Source organism: Molossus molossus, unplaced genomic scaffold (assembly GCF_014108415.1).
Source record: "Molossus molossus isolate mMolMol1 unplaced genomic scaffold, mMolMol1.p scaffold_m16_p_7, whole genome shotgun sequence".
In the NCBI taxonomy this organism is placed as follows: Eukaryota; Metazoa; Chordata; class Mammalia; order Chiroptera; family Molossidae; genus Molossus; species Molossus molossus.
The window spans coordinates 92,764,827-92,787,340 of record NW_023425401.1 but is presented as its reverse complement, the minus strand read 5'-3'; the positions used below and the strand labels follow the sequence as shown (position 1 = coordinate 92,787,340).

The 22,514-nt window shown below is 41.4% G+C and overlaps 1 protein-coding gene across 7 annotated transcripts in view; it reads right to left on the bottom strand.

Moving 5' to 3' along the window:
* NRF1 (nuclear respiratory factor 1) overlaps positions 1-17,626 on the bottom strand; it is a 137,490-nt gene extending 119,864 nt beyond the window's left edge. Inside the window, exon 1 of one of the 7 annotated variants that reach the window (XM_036246514.1) lies at positions 17,522-17,626. The gene's annotated coding sequence lies outside the window, so the exon portion shown is untranslated. Of the gene's footprint in view, positions 1-13,519; positions 13,638-17,521 lie in introns of those variants that run through there. The other 6 variants (XM_036246509.1, XM_036246507.1, XM_036246513.1 and 3 more) reach the window with 6 other exon arrangements.
* Between the last annotated feature and the right edge of the window lie 4,888 nt (positions 17,627-22,514).

Here is a 22,514-nt window from a genome sequence, read left to right as displayed (position 1 = left end):
GACTTTTTCCAGAAATCCTTGAGGTCAAAACTATTTTCATAGTAACTAAGACATTATTTGCCTTTTGTCACTGTGCTTATATCTGCACTTTTAATGCAAAAGCAAAGGCAGGGTAGAACTACTGGCAGCTTAGCACAATTTAAGGCCATGGTACCACACTGGAGTAGTAATCATTATATTCTTCACCTTTGTGTGCTCACAGTTAAAGAAAAAGAGTCAATATTATTTAAAAATGTGTTGATATAAAAGTAAAAACTATTTTATTAAATCTTTACCCTCAAGTTCACATCTTTTTACTATTGTATAACCAAATGGAAAATATGCAAAAAGCACTTCCACATTGAAAGTGTGATTGCTGTTTTGAAAAGCACATGAGCTGCAAAAATGAATTAACCACTTTTTCACAAAGAAAACCATTTTTACCTGAAAGAGTGGCTGATAGAAAAACTATAAGGCTATTCAGACCTGGACAACTCAATTTTCTCAAAAAAATGAACAATGTGAGCTTGTCATTTCAAGGAAAATAATTGACAGTATTTGTTGCCAATGATAAAATGTGATATTTCAAGTAATAATTAGAATTTTGGAAAACTTTTATCTGCCACTGTGCGCTTGATGGCTTTCCATTACTTAAAAGCCTTTCAGATGAGATCGGTGGTAGTATTAAATAGTGTGATATTTGTGTCAACATCTGGGGGACCTACATAACTCAGTAAACTAATATTTAGCAAATGATCAATGTATCATGATACAAAATCATGCAGGGGTTAAGGGATCCATTCAAAGTGCATGATAAACCAATAGATTTCGATGTAACGAAGTACTATCATGGTTTCAGAATCTACAATGCAGCTCATCTTTTAAAAAATAACACTGCTGCCCTGTTCAGTGTGGCTCAGTTGGTTGTAGCGTTGTCCCCATACATCAGAAAGCAGCAGTTTGGTTCCTAGTCAGGGCGCATATCTAGGTTGCAGGTTTGATTGGGGCGGATGCAGGAGGCAACTGATGGATGTATTTCTCTCATATTGATATTTCTCTTTCTTTCCCTTCCTCCCTCTCTAAAAAAAAAAACAACAAAAATTTTAAATGTTTTCAAAAGTTTAATAATAATACTGAGTTTTGGTGTAATATCAAAGAAGAATATCCACAATTATCTGAAAGGGCTCTTAAAATGCTCTTCCTTTTCCCAACTACATATGTGGTATGAAACCAGGTCTTCTTACATGTACTTTAAACAAAGAAACATACTGTAGCAAATTGATTACAAAAGAAGATACAAGAATCCAGCTGTCTTCTATCAAGCCAGACATTAAAGAGATTTGCAAAAATTGTAACAGTGTTATTTTTCCCATTAAATTGTTGTTTTGGAAAATATCTTTTTTTTTTTTTTTTAATCCTCACCCGAGGACATTTTTCCATTTTTTGTTCAGGTAGAGTGGGAGGGAGAGACAGGAACAGAGAGAGAGAAACATCGATGTGAAGGGACACATCGAGTGGTTGCCACCCGCACAACCGACCAGGGCCGGGGACAAACTGCAACCGAGGTACGTGCCCTTAGCGGGAACCGAACCCGGGTCTCTCAGGACCGCAGGCCGACGCTCTAACCGCTGAGCCAAACCGGCCAGGGCGGAAAATATCATTTTTTAAATAAAAATATTTAACCTATTTTAACATGTAGTGGATATACTATCGTTTTTAAATTAGTAAACATTTTCAAATTTTCTCAGTTTCAATTTCTAATGCAGTATCAAGTTATAACCCACATAAACAAAAACTCAAGTCCTCAATAATTTTTAAGACTATAAAAGGGTTCTTACTGGTGTACAGTGTAATAAGAGAGGGAAAAACCCAAACAAATAATAACCCAAGGTAGAATGTGATAATGCCATAGCCCTACTACTCTTGGACATTCCAGCTCTTCCTAAACTTTGACACTTACCAGGCTCTTGAAGTAATTTATTTAGTCCTGCTGTCAATATAATCAAAATGAGTATGAGTAACTCATTTAGAAAGCAAGAAAAGAGCTCAAGCAATATCATGATAATGTGTTAATTGAATTTGAATTGATGGGTTTTTCTTTACTCAATTTCTGAATACATGGCCAGAAATAAAATTCGTTTTATTTCCCTAGTATAAACTTAGTAAGCCTATAAAGCGAAGTCTTTCACAAAGGATTATATGATATACAACTCTCTTGGAAAGCATCCCACACAATCAAATTAGTAATGGAAAGCTATGGAACTTGGTTCCCTGCCTCTCAACAATAGGGCAAAAAAACCTAGAAATCCTACACTGGTGCTAAACATCAGGATACCAAGGATGTCATTCAGAGGACCATATGCATATAAGCAATCATTTGTGTTTCTATTTAGTCTTTATTTTTTAATCCTCATCTGAGGATAATTTTCCATTTTATCATCAGACAGAGTGGGAGGGAAGGAGGGAAAGAGAGAGAAAGAGAGAGATAGAGAGAGAGAGAGAGAGAGAGAGAAACATCAACGTGAGAGGGACACATAGACTGGTTGCCTCTCGCACAGGGCCAGAACAGGGCCGAGGACAAGCCACAACCAATGTCCGTGCCCTTGACCGGAACTGAACCTGCAACTCATTGGTCCATGGGCCGATGCTCTAACCACTGAGCGAAACCTGCCAGGGCAATCATTTGTGTTTTTACTGGTTTTTTTTTTGTTTTTTTATTTAAAACTTTTTTTTTCCTTTATTGATTTTAAAGAGAGAGGAAGTGAGAGCGCGAGAGAGAAACATCGATGAGAGAGAACATCTATTGGCTGCCTCCTGCACACCCCACATTGAGGGTCAGGCCCACAACCTGGGCATGTGCCCTGACTGGGAATCAAACCACCTCCTGGTGCATGGGTCGACACTCAACCACTGAGCCACACCAGCCGGACTCATTTGTGTTTTTAATCCTCATCCAAAGATATTTTTTCCATTTTTTTGTACAGCTAGAGTGGGAGGGAGAGAGAGGAAGGGAGAGAGAGAGAGAAACATCGACGTGAAGGGACACATCGAGTGGCTGCCACCCGTACGACCAACCAAGGCCGGGGACAAACTGCAACCGAAGCACGTGCCCTTAGTGGGAACCGAACCCGGGTCTCTCCGGACCGCAGGCCAACGCTCTAACCGCTGAGCCAAACTGGCCAGGGCTCATTTGTGTTTTTAAAAAGACACACACATTTTTGCTTATGCTACCTTGAAGAATACACAAGAAATTGATAGTGGTAGTGATTTCTGGAGAGGGAAACTGTGAGAACTTACTTCTCACTGTATTTTTATACTGTTTGATCTTTATTTTATTTTATTTTTTTTATCCTCACCCGAGGATATTTTTCCATTTTTTTTACAGATAGAGTGGGAGGGAGAGAGAGGAAGGGAGAGAGAGACAGAAACATCGACGTGAAAGGGACACATCGAGTGGCTGCCACCCGCACGACCAACCAGGGCCGGGGACAAACTGCAACCGAAGTACGTGCCCTTAGCGGGAACCGAACCTGGGTCTCTCCGGACCGCAGGCCGACGCTCTAACCACTGAGCCAAACCGGCCAGGGCTATACTGTTTGATCTTTTAACTATGTACATGTAATAATTATTCAAAAATATTTTTAAAACAATTTCTATATTACCCATCTCTAATCTTTCACCTCGAATGCAAATTAGTAGTAGATATGGTTATCATTAAATGCGTTTATTTGTTTAAAAAAAAAAAAAGCAATGGGTGCCCTTGCTCAGTGGTTAGAGCGTCAACAGGTGGACCAAAGAGTAGCAGGTTCAATTCCATTAGAGGGCACATACCTCAGTTGCAATTCATCATGGGCCCTGGTCAGGGTTGTGCAGGAGGCAACCAGTCGATTTGTCACTCTCACATCCATGTTTCTCTCTCTCTCTTCCTCCCGCCCACTCTATTAGAAGATAAATAGAAAAATATCCTCAGGTGAGGATTTAAAAAAAGCAGTGGGCATACATCTCATATATCTGACAAAAGCATCAAAAGCAAGCTGTCCGTCAACCTGGAAGTGATTAGCCATTGATACCTGAAGGAATACCTGATTACCTGATTACAGGAGTATCACTAATGCCATCTTTCTGCCCAACATAATTGATATAGTTGCTAATTCAGCTGTAACTCTTTTCCTTTTATATTCATTACAGCATTTGTTTCTAAAAAATATTCTCTGAATAACACCAAAGTGGGTAAGTTTAAAGATTTTTTTTTTTTTATCCTCACCGGAGGACATTTTTCCATTTTTTGTTCAGATAGAGTGGGAGGGACAGAGAGGGACAGAGAGAGAGAAACATCGACATGAAAGGTACACATCGAGTGGTACACATGCGGGCTGCCACCCACACAACCCAACCAGGGCTGGGGACAAACCACAACTGAGGCATGTGCCCTTAGTGGGAGCCGAACCCGGGTCTCTCTGGACCGCAGGCTGATGCTCTAACCGCTGAGCCAAACCGGCCAGGGCTAAAGATTCTTTTAAACCACATAGCAAGATGAAATTCAGATTTGGCTCCTACTATGTACTATGCCCCATGACTTGATGATGTAACACTTGTAACAATGTAAATGTGACAAGATACATTTGGATTTAAACAACTACACAATATATAGATTTAATAATTACACCAATGAAAAAGACTTGGGAATTGCAATCAATTCCAAGTTTAATGGGCCAATCTTATGCTGTGGCTATGTGGTGCCCAGGATACAGAAAAATTGGACCCACTGTAGTTTGTACTTACCAGACCAGTCCCATGACTTATACTGGGTTCTAGGCCACACAAATCTAAGGTCAGGGTAGTTTGGTATGTGGAAGGCAACGTCTAATGAGTTAGCTATCACGTGTCAAGTACTTCACATGACTTTTCCTTAAATCTTCACATATCAGTTATATAAGCATTATTATCGCTGTCTTAAAATGAAGCAAATTCAGACTCAGAAAGGGTAACTAACATGCTCAAGTCTGTAAAGCAAGTAGGTAGCATTATCAGGATTTAAACCCAGAGTCCTAGGAAACTAATATAGCCCCCACCCCCAACTCTATCTTTCCAGCCTACCCTGTTACCTTTCCAAGAAGGCTGATGGTCCTAGAAGTATTTAAACTAAAATAGATACAATTCAGAGGACTTCACAAGAAAACAGAAAATATATTTGTTTTTGGAAGTCCTAGAGAATTGAAGTAAGACCAGTAGATAAAAGTTACAGGGAGAAATTTCAGTTGAAATTTAATCTTTCTAGCTATCTAAATGTCTTAAAGACTAAACAGACTTTGGGTAAGTAATACATTTCCTATCACTGGATAAGTGATGGAAAAGTACAAAAATGAGGGAGCCCTTGTAAAACTTCCCTTAGGAAATGATGCTTGAGCAGAGACCTGAATAAAATGTATAAGATTCTCCTAGAAAGAGAAGAGAGGGAAAGCTTTTCAGGAAGAGGGAACAGCAGTAGGAAAGGCCTTATGGTTAGAGGAACATGGCTGATACAAAATGAGTCCAAAAGATAGGTGTAGCCACATTAAGGAACTTGGTCTTCATCCTAAATTCAATGGGAGATGTGATCACACCCATATATTTAGAAAAAGACTCATTCTGGCTGCACTGAGAATGGACTGGTGCTCAGTAGATGCAGGTGGACCAGTCAAAGTTTACTGCATCAATCCAGGAAACAATACCAACTCAGATAAAAGTGGTAATGGTGGAAATGAAGAGGACAATTAGAGCTTATTTTGAAAGTTAAGCAAACAGGATCTGATGATATGGAAAGACCAAGAATTTTGTTCTGAGAAACAATAAAATGATGATACCATTCACTGAGGTAAGCAAGAGTGCAACAGGGCCAAATTTGAGAAGGAACTTTCATTTTGGGGTATAGTACATTTGGGGCATCCAAGAAATGTCAACTAGGCCAGTGGGTATAGAATTCTGGAACTCAATTGGTAGGCCAAATCTGGGTATATACATTTACATGAAACAACTGCATAATATTTTAAGGGAAAATAGTTGTTATAAAATCATCCGTATTCTTTTAAAAAGATAACTTCAAAATCATGCTAGCCTAAAAACAAGGATCAATACTGTACCAAAATCCCTAAATTAAGACTAAAAAGACTTAAAGGGCATTAGACATAAACCATTCATTTGGCCACAAAACGGATTTCTTCAGAATAAAGACAATTCATCTTGGTAGATTCTCAAATTAGAATTAGCTCCTATTCTCATATCTTTCAGACAAAAAACTGAAAACAAAGTTTAAGAGGCAAAAGTTCATACTTTTGCCCTGGCCAGTGTTTCTCAGTGGTTAGAGCGTCAGCCAGAGCACTGAAGGGTTGCATGTGATTCCCAGTCAAGGGCATGTACCTGGGTTTCAGGTTCAATCACTGGGCCCTAGAGAAGCCTGTGGGAGGCAACCAAATCAATGTGTATGTACACTGATGTTTCTCTTCCTCTCTCTTCCTCCCTCTCCCCTCCCTCCCTTCATCTCCCTCCCTTCCACTCTCTTTAAAAATCAATGGAACAAATATCCTTGAGTGAGGATTAACAACAACAAAAGTTCATACTTTTTATTCCCACATTTTTCTCCTACTGTTTGGAAGGTACTGATTTAAGCATCTTGTCAGGTATAAAACTGTTACTCGCCCTGGCCGGTTTGGCTCAGCGGTTGGAGCGTTGGCCTGTGGTCCAGAGAGACCCGGGTTCGGTTCCCGCTAAGGGCACGTACCTCGGTTGCAGTTTGTCCCCGGCCCTGGTTGGTCGTGCGGGTGGCAGCCACTCAATGTGTCCCTTTCACGTAGATGTTTCTCTCTTTCTCTCTCTCTCTCTCTCCCTCTCCCTCTCTCTCCCTCCCACTCTATCTGAACAAAAAATGAAAAAATGTCCTCGGGTGAGGATAAATAAATAAATAAATAAATAAATAAATAAATAAATAAAACTGTTACTCTCCTAGAAAAGATCCTAATCTTCAAAGTAGAAGAGAAGAAACAAATCAGACTTTTTAAATTCCAACACACACCTCCAAGGGCTTTATGCTATACTTAGATAAAAAAATAACTAGATTACTTTAGATACTGCCATAACTAAGGGACTATTTACTCTAGAGTTGCTTTCCATTTTGCTTAAAAAGCAAACAAACCAGCTCCGAGAGGGATTAAAAACAGAACTAAATACCGGAAAGCTGGGTTATATTATAACTCTAAAGAGAATCCACTGTATAAAATCTTTAGAGAAGTTAATGTTGAGAAAAATCTAGTTATTCTTTACATAAAATTAGAATTATACACATCACATACTCATTGAGGGAAAGTATGAATTAGATTACATAGCATTTTATTTTTTTTTGTATATATTTATATGTATGGACAATGTTTTGAACTCCCCATAGGTAATGCCAGAAACAAACAAGTATTTTTTAACAACTCTATATTATATTGTTGCTGTTACTGATATCTAACTTGCTCTCAATGGGAATATAACAACTCAGAAGGTTCCAGGGCAAAATAAAAGACCAATAATATGTTGGTTCACTTCAGAAACTACCCTGCAAGTAAAAATCTTACCTCAGGAAATATGAGGGCAGAGTAGGGAAAAAAAGCAAGTTAATATGTGAATGAAATTGAGGTTAACCCAGGATTTAGCTTTCATTCTTCACTAAGTAAGCTTTCATAGGCAAGCCCTTCCACCCTTACTCCGCGTTACCCTTAGCTCAGCAAAACTACACAGAACATTAAATAGCATTTCCTGGACAAATTTTGTATTTGGAGAGAAATTTCTAAGTATCTTTTACATTTCATCAAAATAAAGGGATTTATAACTGCCCCATTAAGAAAGTTTCAGAGAGACAGAGAGAGAAAAAGATTGATGCGAGAGAGAAACATCCACCTGCTGCCTCCTACATGCCCCCTGACTGGGAATGGAACCAGTGACTTTTTGGTGCATGGGACCATGCCCAACCAGCCAGGGCAAAATAGATAAGCAAATATCCTTAGACATTACTGGTTCAAAAGAGTATGCACATATACTGCATGTGTATGTGCACACACGCATACATGTATACTTATGGAAATTTCCAAATCTGTATCTATTAAACTATTGTTAATTATCTGTATGGTAGAATTATTATTTTTAATGTTCTTCTGTTTTCCTACAATGAAAACACATATACATGCCTTTTTAAGAAGAAACAATCCTATTTATTGTTTAACATGTCATAATAGACTCAGAATTAATCAGAGGAATTTTTATTTACAAGGAACTTTAAATACCCTTTCTGTCCTCTTTGTTTTTAAAATAGGGAATAGAACCAGTGAGGATAAGTGACTTAACTGTCCAAAATCTGATAGTAAATCCTTAGAGCCATAATTATATTATCCACATTATGTTTCTTTTTTCTATTATAAAGTTAATGCATTTCATTAAAAACAATTTGAAAAGTAATGAAAGGTACAAGAAAGAAATGAAAATCACCTAGACACTTATAAAACAAAGATAACCACTGATATTGAAGGGGTTTTTTATTTTCTAAAATTTTTCACTATAATACAATATCAGTGTGGGGAAATCTTTTAAAATATCGAGCCAAAAATTAAGGAAGACAAAACTGTTTTTCTTTAAAGAATAGTTTATTGATTTCTAGAGAGAGAGGAGAGGGAGAGAGAAACATCCATGTCAGATTGATGTGAGAGCTTAACATTGATCAGCTGCCTCCTGCATGCCCCCTACTAGGGGCAGATCCAGCAATCCAGGTATGTGCCCTTGACCAAGAAACCTTTTGGTGCACTGGACCACACCAAACCAACTGAGCCACACTGGCCAGGGTAGAATTACTTCTTTAGACTTAGTACCTAAAGCCAGTTGTAGGTCAAGACACTAGTTCTATGATGGTGTTTTTATTCATCAAACCTTAGTTAGTTCTTAATTTGTGGGTTATTACTATTTTTTAAATCCTTACCCGAGATGTTTTTTCCATTGATTTTCAGATAGAATAGGAGGAAGGGAGGGAGGGAAGAAGAGAGAGAGAAAGAGAAAAACATTGATGTGAGAGAGATACATCTGCTGGTAGCCCCCCGCACAACCCCAACCAGGGCTGGGGAATAAACTGCAACTGAGGTTGCAATGTGCCCTTGACCAGAATCGAACCCACGATTCTTTGGTCCACAGGCTGACACTCTAACTTCTGAGCCAAACTGGCCAGGACTGTGGGTAATTTTTACATGGAAGATCTATTATTAAGAATTGTATTTCAGCCCTGGCCGGTTTGGCTCAGCAGTTGGAGCATCAGCCTGCAGACCAGAGAGTCCCGGGTTTGGTTCCCGCTAGGGGCACATACCAAAAAAAAAAAAAAAAAAAAGAATTGTATTTCATAATCGTTTAATGAAAGACAAAGGACCAGGGGGTGAAGGAGGGTATGGGGAGATACCCAACACATTTATTCAAATCATTCTTGTATTTACCAATACTTTTACAGGGCAGCATATAAAAAAACATTATCAACTGGCATTAATAAAACATGAGGAAAAAAACATGAGTTATGAGCAAATATATTTATAAAAACAAATTCATAAAAAAGTTACTAAACTACCATTAACTCAGTTAGCAAGACATTAAAAAGCTTTTTCGTTTTCTCTCATCCTTCTAAAATTTACCTTCTACATATTTTATAATACACATAAATAAATGTATTAATACAACAGCATAGTTACATCATTTATAAATAAATGTGATTCATAATATGTAATAAAATTTTACTTGTAAGGGTGATAATCAGAAGTTGGAGATAACTGCTCCAGAATATAGGGCCTAGCTGACAACTATCTACTAATTTAATTTCAAAGATCAGAGTAAGAAAGTAAAAATGACCAATTATGCAAAATTTCATAATGGGATATTCTGGATATCAATAAATTCTAGTATGGAACATTATGAAATAATTTGCTTGAATTTCTAGATTTTATTAATGACAAGAAATGTAAACAACATCAATTTGTTAGTATTAAATCATCTTAGATCTCAAAACATTCCATAACTGTTATATTTCAGAAAGACCCTATAACATAGGCCAATGGTTTTTTTCATTTCATGGTCAGAATAATTAAGCAAGGAGAGAATAAATGTCTTTCCTCAGATCACTAAATTAAAACATCTGTTTATTTTAGAAAATTTACAAAGCATAAGCAACTCCCAACTTAAAATGCATTTCAAGAGCAATCTATTAACTTTCTTTCAAAACTCACTTTCTTTTTAAAACAACAGTAATTTGATCTCCCACAAAGCCTACTGTATATAGTGCATGAAATAGTCATATACTAGTGTGAATCCTGGAATATTAACCAAAAATTATAAAAAAGGAGTCCAGAAGACTTAGCAAAATTCTAAAAATGGTTAGGCTTTGCTTTGGCCTGCCTCCCACCTTCCTTCTGGTGCTCCTTCTCTTATCCTCTAGAGGTGCCTCATATCTTCCCAAAGTTCCTCACCTGAGACACCCACTCAAAATTTCTTTCTCTTGCTCTACCTCAGTCACTAACACAACCAACACTTGACTTAATCATTAACTTTACTGAAAAGGTCCTTGACATCTGTGTGTGTCAAGAATCCTTTGAGAATCTCAAAAAATCATAGGCACACACACACAAATTTTTCATACAATTTCAAAAGATCAGGATCATAGGGCCAAAATATATCCATAAAACCCAAGTTAAAAACCCCTGCACTTAACTGTAAATATAAACCTCAAAACTTTTCAAGAGGAATCTGCATTTTGAGACTATAAACTCAAACACAGTATACTATGTACTCAAATATATAAACTCCAATTGTTAGAATTTAAGTCCTCTCCAGTGCTTTTAGCTTTAATTCCTGTAAAAGGGGAGGACTGGACCTGTTTCTAAACATGGGTCCTGTATTAAATTGGATTTTATAGGTCCTACCACTATATTCAGTAATGCTCTAGAAATCTATTGTTCTACTATCATGATTCCTGCCAAATCAATAAATACATGTATACATACAAGGGTAAGCAAAAGTAAATTTACAGTTGTGAGTATGCAAAACAGTTTATTCTTGTATTATTATTTATTCTTGTATTACATATTTTTCCATACAATTATAAACCTACTTTTGCCCACGTATTTATGTACATACACACATTCCAAAAATTTCTTTTAATCCTTAATTATCACATTCAGTTTTCATCCCAATCTGCTCTCTATAGACTGCTCAATTTCACATTGCTAATTCCCTGATAAATTTCCCTTAATCCATATCCTCAGCTTCTTCAACCCCCACCACTTATCTTTACCCAACTTCCCTCAAAAGGTCGTTCTCCATCTACTTGACCCTTAGACGTAGATGCTCCACAAGGCTGTCCTTAGCCTTTTCCTCTCTTGATATTACACTCTTTTGCAGTTTCTATATGGCATTATGTTAATGAATACAAATCTCTTCATTAACTCCCACTTTCTCTTGAGCTCCAGCCCCAACTCTGTCAATAGGTATTAGATATATCTGATACCCACATCTAAAATCATACTTTATTACCTCCTCAAATTCTGTTCTTTCCTATACATTCCCTTTTTTCTTTTTCTTTTTCTTTTTTTTTTAAATCCTCACTCGAGGACATGTTTGCATTTATCTTCAGATAGAGTGGGAAGGAGGGGGGGCGGGGGAGAGAGACACATGGAATGGTTGCCACCCACACAACCACAACCGGGGCTGGGGACAACTACAACCGGGCACGTGCCCTTAGTGGGAACTGAACCCGGGACCCTCCGGTCTGTGGGCTGATGTTCTAACTGCTGAGCCAAACCAGCCAGGGCTACATTCCATATCTTATTTAAAGGCATCATCATCCATTCACCAACTAAAATCTTTAACTTCCTCCATGTTCTTCCCAATCAGGTCGAAACTTCATCAGCTTCATTTTCCACTACTCATGTACTGCAAAATGTACTTGCTATTTCTCAGACTATCAATGCCCTTCCTCAAGCCTCTTCTCCATCAGTAAAACTGCTTCTCACCCTTCGAAGTCCTGCTTCAACATCCCCTGTATCAGTGGTTCTCAACCTGTGGGTCGCGACCCCTTTGGGGGTCAGACGACCCTTTCACAGGGGTCGCCTAGAACCATCGGAAAATACATATTTCTGATAGCGATTCATAACAGTAGCAAAATTACAGTTATGAAGTAGCAACAAAAATAATTTTATGGTTGGGGGTCACCACAACATGAGGAATTCTATTAAAAGGGTCGCAGCATTAGGAAGGTTGAGAACCACTGCCCTATATGAAAAATCTTCCCCAACCTTTATCCTCCCTGCATCACCTATCCCCTCCCCAGAGGGAACTCCTCCCCCCCTCTATAATCCCACACTACTTTCTTTATTCTTAGTTCTCAACAAGTTGCATTATAGTTAGTTGAGCCCTTATCTTTCTCCCCTGCTAGACAAGGTCTATGGTTTATTTGTTACTCTAGCTCCTAGCATATGCCTGGAATATTGCATGTCTTTAATCAATGTCTGGTGAATTAAGGACAAAACTCCAAATTAAGGAAACACTTAAGATTATTTCTCAATGGAGGGTACACCTCATCCTCTTTTAAACATAAAACAAGAATTAAGTCCCCTAGTCCCTAGCTCCCCATTTCTACTCCACTGCTTAGTTTTAAGCAACGTTTCATGAGGACATTTCCTCACTTCCTCTTGTTCTTTGTGGATTTAGCTGCCAGCCTAACCATATTAACATTCAGTACCAGCAACAAAACAGAGACTCTCCAAGTTCTAAAAAGCAAAGACTTTACTAACAGTAAGTTACAAGCTTTTTTTAAAAAATGGTCTTAACATTTATGCATACAAAGCTCGTTCTTCATGATTCTGAAAAACACTTGGCATAGTTTATCCAACAGGCACTACTTAAGAGTTAAGAAAATGTCCACTTAAACTGTCAACTGAATTTTTCACATTTGTAACCACAGAATATGCATGAATTAATCTAAATACTATGCTTATATACGAAATACACTATAAATAGTGGATAGTCAAAATCACCAAACTGATGACTCATACAAAAGTAGCTCTTTGAGCTTCTTGAGTGTCCCAGGTTCGGTTCCCACTAAGGGCATGTACCTCGGTTGCGGTTTATCCCTGCCCCAGTTCGGGTTGTGTGGGTGGCAACCAGTCGATGTTTCTCTCTCTCTCTTCCCTCCTCTCTCCTTCCCACTCTATCTGAAGACAAGTGCAAAAAAAAAAAGTCCTCAGGTGAGGATTAAAAAAAAAACAACCCACAAATAAATTAGATTATTTTGCCCTACTGATGGCTCAGTGGATTGGATTGAGCATCCCATGGACGGGGAGGTCCTGGTTCGATTCCTGGTCAGGGCACATGCTCAAGTTTTGGGCTTGGTCCCCAGTGGGGGACATGCGGGAGGCAGCTGATTGATGTTTCTGTCTCTCTCTAAAAAATAAAAACGTATTAAAAAAACACACACTAGGTTTTAGACTCCTTATGGTCAGCTTACCTTATAAGTGACTGCTGTAGATACAACACAGGTTTGCCTCAAGGGGTCATTAATATTGTAAGTCTGTCTGAACTGCCTTCTAATTCTTTTTTTTGTTGTTGTAAATCCACATCCGAGGATATTTTTCTATTTTTCTTCAGAAAGAGTGGGAGGGAGGGAGAGAGGGAGAGAGAGAGAAAACTCGATGTGAGAGAGACACATGGACTGGTTGCCTCCTGCACCACCCGGCCAGGGCCAGGGGTGAACTGCAACTGAGGTAGTACCCTTGACCAGAACTGAACCGGCTACTCATTGGTTGACAGGCTGACGCTCTAACCACTGAACAAACCCGCCAGGGCTTTGTTTTGTTGTTGTCTTTTTAAAATATACTAAAATATTTCTATAAAGTTACATTTCTGACTTTTCTTTCATATTAAGGTTCACATTTTAGAACACTGTAGGTGTAGAGATGACATAATGAAAAGGGAAAAAAATTAAAGTTTTGGTAGCTAAACTGCATTGAGTGGGATCAAAAATAAATTAGCCTAATTCTGAACTGCACTTCAGAAAAAATATATATTCCAAGGTATACATAAGCTATGTATTTCCATTGACCAGTCAAAAAATAATTTTACAGTTTTTGTCCATATGAAATCAAAATAACCAAAGGTTTCGTTTCTTGTTGCTCTAGGATTAAAAGTTTCCAATAGTTCAGTGTGGTTGTAATCTTCTGCAAACACCTGAAATTGATTTGTTTCACCTCCTTTTACTATTTCTCTTCCAGCCTGTTCATCTTAGCAGAAAACTGATAGATTAAAAATACTAACTGAAAAACCAAGAAAGTGAATAATCTTCTCCCTGGCTAATGAGAAAGGAACTATGATACATAGTGCACGAAAATTAGCCACGTCTCCAAAGCCTCAAAAAACACTGATTGGACTTAGTCTAAATAAAATATTTCTAAAATAAACTTAACAAGTGGGTTTCTTTTTCACTACTGTTTTACTTAGCATTCATGGAAAATTGTATTTGGGTAAGCTCAGACTAAAAACACTAGCTTTAGCTCTCAAGGAAAACATGAAAGAACAGGGAGAAAACATCCTTTAGTAAAGAACATTTTCTGTAATGTTTTTTATAAAACCAAAGATTGATATTTGTAAGGCTGACTTTCCAAATACTATTTATATATGTATTCATAAGAATCACACAGAGTCACACACACAAACATCTAAATTCAAATATCACATTTCCAGCCCCAGACAGAGTACATGGAAATGCTTCAGATTAGACACACTGACACTCACTCAACAACCCACGGTGGAACTAAGCGGATGAACCAGAAGGCTTACCTAAAGATATGACAGAAACTGAACATATGCAATAACTTCCTGTTCTCCAGAGGACTGGAGGGTATGCTTCTAGAGGTTGACAGTTCACAGTTTTTAGTTTCCAGAAACCAAAAAATCAGCAGGTCTTTTCACATACTTGTGAAAAATTTTTTAATTTCAATAATTACTATTATTATTACATTATTATTCCCCCAACAAACACTGAATACCTTATTACATATAAGAAATATAAAAAAAAATTTAATCCCAGATCCCACAGAGCTTAAATTTCCCTTAAAACAGTCATCCACTTGTGATTACGTCAGAGAATATGCTTCTCGAAGACAACCCAATGGTGTGGTTGAACCTAAAGGCAATGCAAATTCATGTATTTAAATCATGGGAAGTCGGTCTTTAGCTTCCTAGCAAAATTAGAAATGGATGCATAATTGTGATTAAATTTTAAAAGACGTACAATTTTGGGTTCCACTGGAATATATACGAATTGGGAGGGAGACCTGAAATCCTTTCTCCTTTAATCCCTTCTATGTCTGAACAAGGGCCCTAATTATCTTCTACTCCTATAGATATACTTCCCTAAGTCTCTAAGCTACATCTCCAGTAAAACCGTTTAAGAAAATTATTTTCATGAAAACTCCTGGCTTGGGGAACAAGAACCCCCCCCCCCAAATGAGACTATGAGCACTGACTACTAACAAAAAGTCATTTTCCCCCATATAAGGTGAGTTTGAAATGGGGGTGGAAGGAGGCAGATGCAATGAAATCAAAGGATTCTGTCAGAAGAAAAAATAAGTCCCTTGACACACAAATTTTGCACACAATTTAGGACCCAAGTTAAGAATAAGTATACTGCCCACAGGTGTGTCTCAGTGGTTGAGCATGGACCCATGCACCAAGATGTGGCTGGTTCAATTCCCAGTCAGGGCCGACCCTAATGGGGGGCATGCAGGAGGTGGCCAATGAATGTTCTCTCTCATCAATGTTTCTATCTCTCTCTCCTTCTCCCTTCCTCTCTCTCTAAAATCAATAAAGAAAAAAAGAATAAGTATACTATATTATATGTGATTCAAGTTATGTTTGCTTTTGCCTCAATAAAATAAGAAAATAACACTCAGATGTGCAGAGAGAACTACTTATATTTTCACTCCCTTACAGGAGAACACGTCAAGAACTTTCAAACACAATTCTGGGGAGTCAGATCACTACTGAATAACACACACACAAAACCAGCATCTCCAAGATCCTCCCTCCCTTTTTCCTGAGTGAGGAACAACACAATAACTTAATGTTCAAGGCCAAAGAAAAATAACTTTTTTTAAAGGCTGGCCATAGATGAAATGGGAAAAGGATCACTGTGACTGCAGATGATGCCCTGGGACAAAGTTGACAGGTTCACTCACACTACTTTTCACCCTAAGTTTCCCAATACACTGTCTCTACACACTAAGAAAATGTGCATTTTACTCTGACCACAGAAAGACAAGCATAATTGATACCAGCTCTAAAGAAAGCAATTAATATATTCGAATCTAATGCTCGAAAAAAAAGGGATGGAGACCAGGCAACAGTTCCTCCAAATGGCTGGAGCAGTTACAATCGGAAGCCCTAAAAATATTAAGATTCTTAACTTGAAGTTCTGATGAACACAGTCAGATACATACGCACTGCAGAAACTTTGGGACCAGCAACAACACAACAGGTAAGAGAAGCACAGTGAAGCGGAAAACATGCAGGGACAAACTCCTGAATCCTCGAAAGGCTGGTGATATGGTAGTATAATAACCATGCACAACACCATCCAGAGCCCCTGTCTTTCCAGTAGCAAAGGTTCGGTTCCTTCCAAGGGTGGCGCCACTCCCCCTCTCTCACCCAGGGGACCACCACCCCAGGCACAGGAAGAACCGACGCTCCTCCACCGGCAGCATCTCAGCGGTGGGAGAAAACATAATGTCGCTCCTCATTTCTGCGTACAAAAGGACTCTGCGCCCTCCTCCTCGAACTGCCGCCGCTGCCGCCTCCTAACTTGCAAGAAGGTGGGCAACGCGCCATATTCCAGCGTCCCCCAGTCTACCTGGGTAACAAGCCCACGCTACCCCAGCGGGAGGGAAGCATCGGAGGTCGCCCAAAGAGCCAGTCTCCTTTCCTGCAGGAGAGAGACAGCGGCTCCCGCGCCCGACTCGGCCCAGCCCGCCGGGCCGCCCAGGAAGGGGCGAGGGGGCGAGCAGGGAGCCGCGGCTCCGGTCCCGCGCAACCCGCCCACCTCCTGCTCCCGGGCCCGGCGCGCTCTCCCAGCCCTCCCTCTCCTGAGCCCGCGGCAAAGCCGGGCCCGGGCCCCGGGTTCCACGGTGGAGAGAAGGCCGCGGCCCCGAGAGCCTTAGGCGGCAAGGGAGGCCGGAACCCTGGGGCTCTCGGGAGGGCAGCGCCTCCCTCCCGAGCCCGCCAGGACGCCTGGGGCCTAGTGCGGCCTGCGCATCCTCGGAGTGGCGGTTTGACTGGGCCGGGCCCGGGCCCGGGCCCCCAGCCCGAGGTAGGCCGAATCCGGCGGGGGCCCAGGCCCGGAGCCGGGGGCGCCAGGGTGCCGGCTGCGGGGCGGGCCGGCCGGCCGGCGGGCGGGCGGCGTGTTGCGGCTGCGCCGGGGCTGAAATAGCTGGAGATTGCGCGGTAGGGCACTCACCTCAGAGCGGCTGCGCTACCGTGGGCCTGCGCCGTGGAGACTGCGACCGCGCCGGCTCCTCGCAGCCTCCTGCCACCAGCGGCAATGGCGAGCGCTGCCGCCTCTGCCGCCGCCGAGGGGGAGGGGAGAGAGGGGAGGGAGGGGAGAGAGGGGAGGGAGGGGAGGCACGCACGCGACGCACGGGCTCGGCTTCCCCGCCCGGCGGCCGCCATGATGGGGAGATCGGCGCTTCCTCGGCGGACGGCCCGGAGGGTGCCCGGCGTAGGGTCCCTACAGCCCCCCGCGGGCTCCTCACGTTTACATTTCGCTTCAAAGGTTTGGATGGGGCCGAAGCCAGGAAAGCAGGTGGATCAGTCAAATGGGGACGCCTCGGAGAAGTGGCGCGAGTAGCCCAAGATGGTCGCTGCTCTGGAAATAGTACCGTTTCTCGCCCTCCAGCCCCGGGAATTAGGACTCCTGACTGTGCCTAGACAGTCGGAGAGGGCTTACCCGCATTTTCCTCAGCGCTGCCTCGCCAGTCGCATCCTCACCCTCTCTTTGGAATGACCTTTGCTTTCCTATTTCAAGCCCTACCCAGGTATTTAAAAGCAAAAGTTTTGTGCAAAGCAATATATTAATTTATTCGCTCATTCATTCGTTAGGCGAGCATTTCTAGACACTTTCTGGGCCAAATATTTTTCTGAATGTGGTGGGAATGCACCTTTTAGGAAGACGAAGTCCTCGCTCTTAAGGAGCTCATACAAGAGTGGAGGGAGTCAGAAGCAATAGGGACCCCCCTACCCGCCCCCAAGCAGGGATCCAAGAAGTAGGGAGGGAGGAGTGGATGCCAGAAAAACCATCCCATTGTCGAGACATCTGAGAAGTGGGTTTTGTTATTCTTTGTTTTTTTAATCTATCCTCACCCGAGGACATTTTTCCATTTTTTTGTTCAGATAGAGTGGGAGGGGGAGAGAGAGAGAGAGAGAGAAACACCGACTTGAAAGGGACACAGAGTGGCTGCCACCCACACGACCAACCAGGGCCGGGGACAAACTGCAACCCAGGTACGTGCCCTTAGCGGGAACCGAACCCAGGACTCTCTGGAGCACAGGTGAGGCTCTAACCGCTGAGCCACATCCGCCAGGGCTATTCATTGTTTTTTTAAGTGTGAGCAAAAGACTGCCTGAATCAAAATCACTCCTGGTGATCATTTAAATCCTGGGCCCCAATTGGTGTCTCCACAATCTTGGCTGCTTAGCCCAGGAACCTTCATTATTAACACCCTCCTCTATTCCAGTCCCCCACTCACACACGTTCTCCTTGTAATTCTCATGCACACCATAGTTTAAAAACCATTGCCTAGGGAAGACTGAATATTCCAAAGGGTGTCAGAAGACAACTCAACAAAATTAGGAAACTTTAGTTTTCAACAAAATTTCATTTACCTCAGAATTCAACATCTCCAAAAACGGAATGTCTTTTTATCCAGCGATTTCTAAGAAAGTGACTTGAGTGTCACCACCTACCAACCAGGTGCTCATGTCAGAAACCTGGGAATGATTCATTACTCCTTCCTCTCTCCCTCAAGTGCCCATATCCAATTAGATCTTTAAAGCTATCCTTCTTTGTCACTTCTTAATTTGGTTCAAGCTACTATCATGTCTCATCCAGATACTGCAAAAAACTCTTGATGGTCTCCCTGCCACAGGAATTGCCTTCTCCAATCCATTCTGCATCCTAAAGCTTGATTGTTTGTTTGTTGTTGTTGTTTAAGTAAATCATGTCATTTCTTTGCTTAACAGGCTTAGTAAGATCCCATTACCCATAAGTTAAAATAACATTCTTTGAGGTGACTTCAAGGTCCATCATGACCTCACCCAATGCTGCCATCTCTGACATCATCTGTCACAGACTTCTTCCACCAGCTACTGCTAAACTTGGAAGCTCTCAGGTCATACAAAACAGGAAGTTCTCCCACCTCACAAATTTTGCAAGGCTCTCTCTGCACAGAAGTTTCTTCTCTCTCCTATTCTTCTTAAAGCTTCACCTGAATAATTTTTACTAATCCTTAAAGTCTCAACATTAATCCCATTTCCTCCAGGAAGCATTTCCTCATTCCCCCTAGATTGAATGCTTGGTCCTTCTATCATCATAGCCAGTACTTTGCATTTATGTTTACCAAGACCTAATGATGTGTCATGGCCTATTTTGAGTCCTTTACATACATTTTCTTTTTCATTTAATTATTAAGCCTATGAGGTAGGTACTATTATTATTATCTCATTTTGCAGATGGAGAAATTAGAGCACGTAGATGTTACTTGCCCAAACCCAGACAGTAAGACAGGAGCCTGGTTCGAAAGCCACCAACCAGAACTCAGAGTTGTGCTCTAATCATTACCAGCGTTTTTCAGATCGCAGGTCAATATCTACTGATGAAGCACAAAATTAACTTAGTCAAGACCAGCATTTCATAAAAGAAATAGAAAACATTAGAGAACAACAAACTTTGTAAGGTTCTTGTTTTGTGAAGCATTTATTCCAGATATATAAATGTATGTACATAGGTGTGTGTGTCTGAACTGGATGGTGATATAATATGCACTCCTTATTGGATTATAGTTGCAAAATGTTTGAAAGCACTCACTGCATTACTCTTTCTACACAATTCTTCTCAGACCATGCACCCTCCACAATCTGGAAGCTGCAGGAGAGCAGGGACTTGTCTTGTTCATAACTGTATCCCAGCATCTCCTACAATGTCTGACTCACCAATAGACCTTCAATAAACATACAATAAAAGACCTCTGTGCCTACCCTCCTCAGAAATGCACATTGCTTTCTTAGGATAAATGAGCCTGAGAGCCCCCAGATGCTCTGTCCAAAAGGCTCTTCAGTCTGGATGATCTAAGATTCTAGAATCAGTCTCAGAGAATATGAAAAATCTACCCTAAGGGATTAAAGAACTGGATTCTAACAAAATTGTAGTGATCATCCTTAGCACAAGGGAACAGAAACTGTAGACGATGTAATGCGAGAAGAAAACTCCCTAAAGTGAGAGGTAGGCAGTAACTGAATTAAGAAAGAAGGGATAACTTAAGATGACTTAACCTTAGGATCCAGAGCAAGAAAAAAAAAAGTAGCCTAGGCCCTTGAGAAGTGGCTGGGAGCTCAGCAGCCTGGGCAATGCAGGAGATTCCCAACTTGGCTTTGCTGTCAGTAAGCTGATGGTTATTTGACTGGCTGATTACCTATAAAAAAGTACAGTGTGTGCTAAGAACCAAATGAGTGGTGATAAGAGATAATAAATACTCCAAGTAATCAGAATTAAAGTTATGTGGGAGCCCTGACCAGTTTGGCTCAGCGGTTAGAGTGTTGGCCCGCGGACCAGAGAGTCCCAGGTTCGGTTCCCACTAAGGGCACATACCTCAGTTGCGATGGGGGTGGCAACCAGTCAGTGTGTCTCTCTCATATTGATGTTTCTCTTCCTCCATCCCTCCCTCCCTCCTGCTCTATCTGGAGATAAATGCAAAACTGTCCTCAGGCGAGGATAAAAAAAAATAGGTTATGTAGGAAATTTCAGAGAGACGTACCTTGATTTGGCCTTGAAGGCTGGGCAAGATTCTTATGGGCATAGAGCAGAAAGGTGAAGACACTTTAACTGGGTGGAGTGTTTGGGGAGACTGAGAGGTGGGAGGTTTCCAGGCCATGTGTGTTTAGTAAGTGAAACAGCACGGTGGTCTCAGTTTGAGCAGCCAGTATTCAGGCCTGAGGACAGACCCTCACTAGTGGGACAGACCCTCTAAGCAGCAATTGACAGGAGCTGACTTGAGGAGGCTTTTAGCTTCTAGTGTGGCCTGTGTGCATAGGGGGAGATAGAGATAGAGATAAAGAGAGATGGACTTCCGGTCAAGATGGCGGGTAGGTAAACGCGGTATCACGTCCTCCCACAACTACATCAAAGTTACAATTAAACTACAGAACAACCATCATTCAAAACCGCCTGAAATCAAGCTGAATGGAGGTCCTACAACTATGGAGTTAAAGAAGCATCCATATCGAGACTGGTAGGACGGGCTGGTCCCCACCCACGTGTGGCAGATAAAAATCAGGAGGACAGTTCGGCTGGGAAGGTCCTTCCTGAGGACTGAGGGGTCCTCGTCCCACACCAGGCGCCCCGCTCAGGGTTCCAGTGCCAGGAAGAGAATCCCCATCACTTCTGGCTGGAAAAACCAGCGGGAACTGAGGCTCAGGGAGGCTGAGGCTGTGAGAGCCCAAGGCAGCTCCTCTTAAAGGGCCCGCGCATGGACTTATGGGACTCACTCCCTCTCAGCTTGGAGGGGAGGCAGCTCGAGGGGCACCAGAGACATACAGGGAAGAACAGAGCTGTTTGACATTGGGGCAAGGGCTGCAGAGGGGCTTTCTCCAGGACAAACGTGCTGTCAGAGGCCTTTGTTCCTTTGGTGAGCCCTTCCCTGGGGCAGTGTATCTGAGACTCCAGCAAATTGGCTCACACTGGTTGCCCCACCCTGGTGATTCCCTGAGGCTCCGCCCCACCCAACTTTCAGGCCTACCCAAGCTGTTGCCAGTTGCTTAACCATAGGATTGGCCTGTCTTAGATCTTGCTTCAGGTTTTCCTAAATTCTTTCAAACAAGCAGCATCTGGTCTCAGATAGCCCCATACCTCTGGTTAAGTAATACACAGAAACAAACACAGGGAGGCAGCCAAGATGAGGAGACAAAGAAACAGGTCCCAAATGAAAGAACAGAACAAAACTCCAGGAAAAGAACTAAGCGAAATGGAGACAAGCAACCTAACAGATGCTGAGTTCAAAATACTGCTTATAAGGATGCTCAATGAACTTAGTGAGGGCCTCAAGAGCATTAAAAAGGACCAGTCAGAAATGAAGGAGGCACTAACTGAAATAAAGAATAATTTACACAGATTCAATAGTAGAGAAGGTAAAGCCAAGAAGCAAACCATCGATTGGGAATACAAGGAAGCAAAAAACACC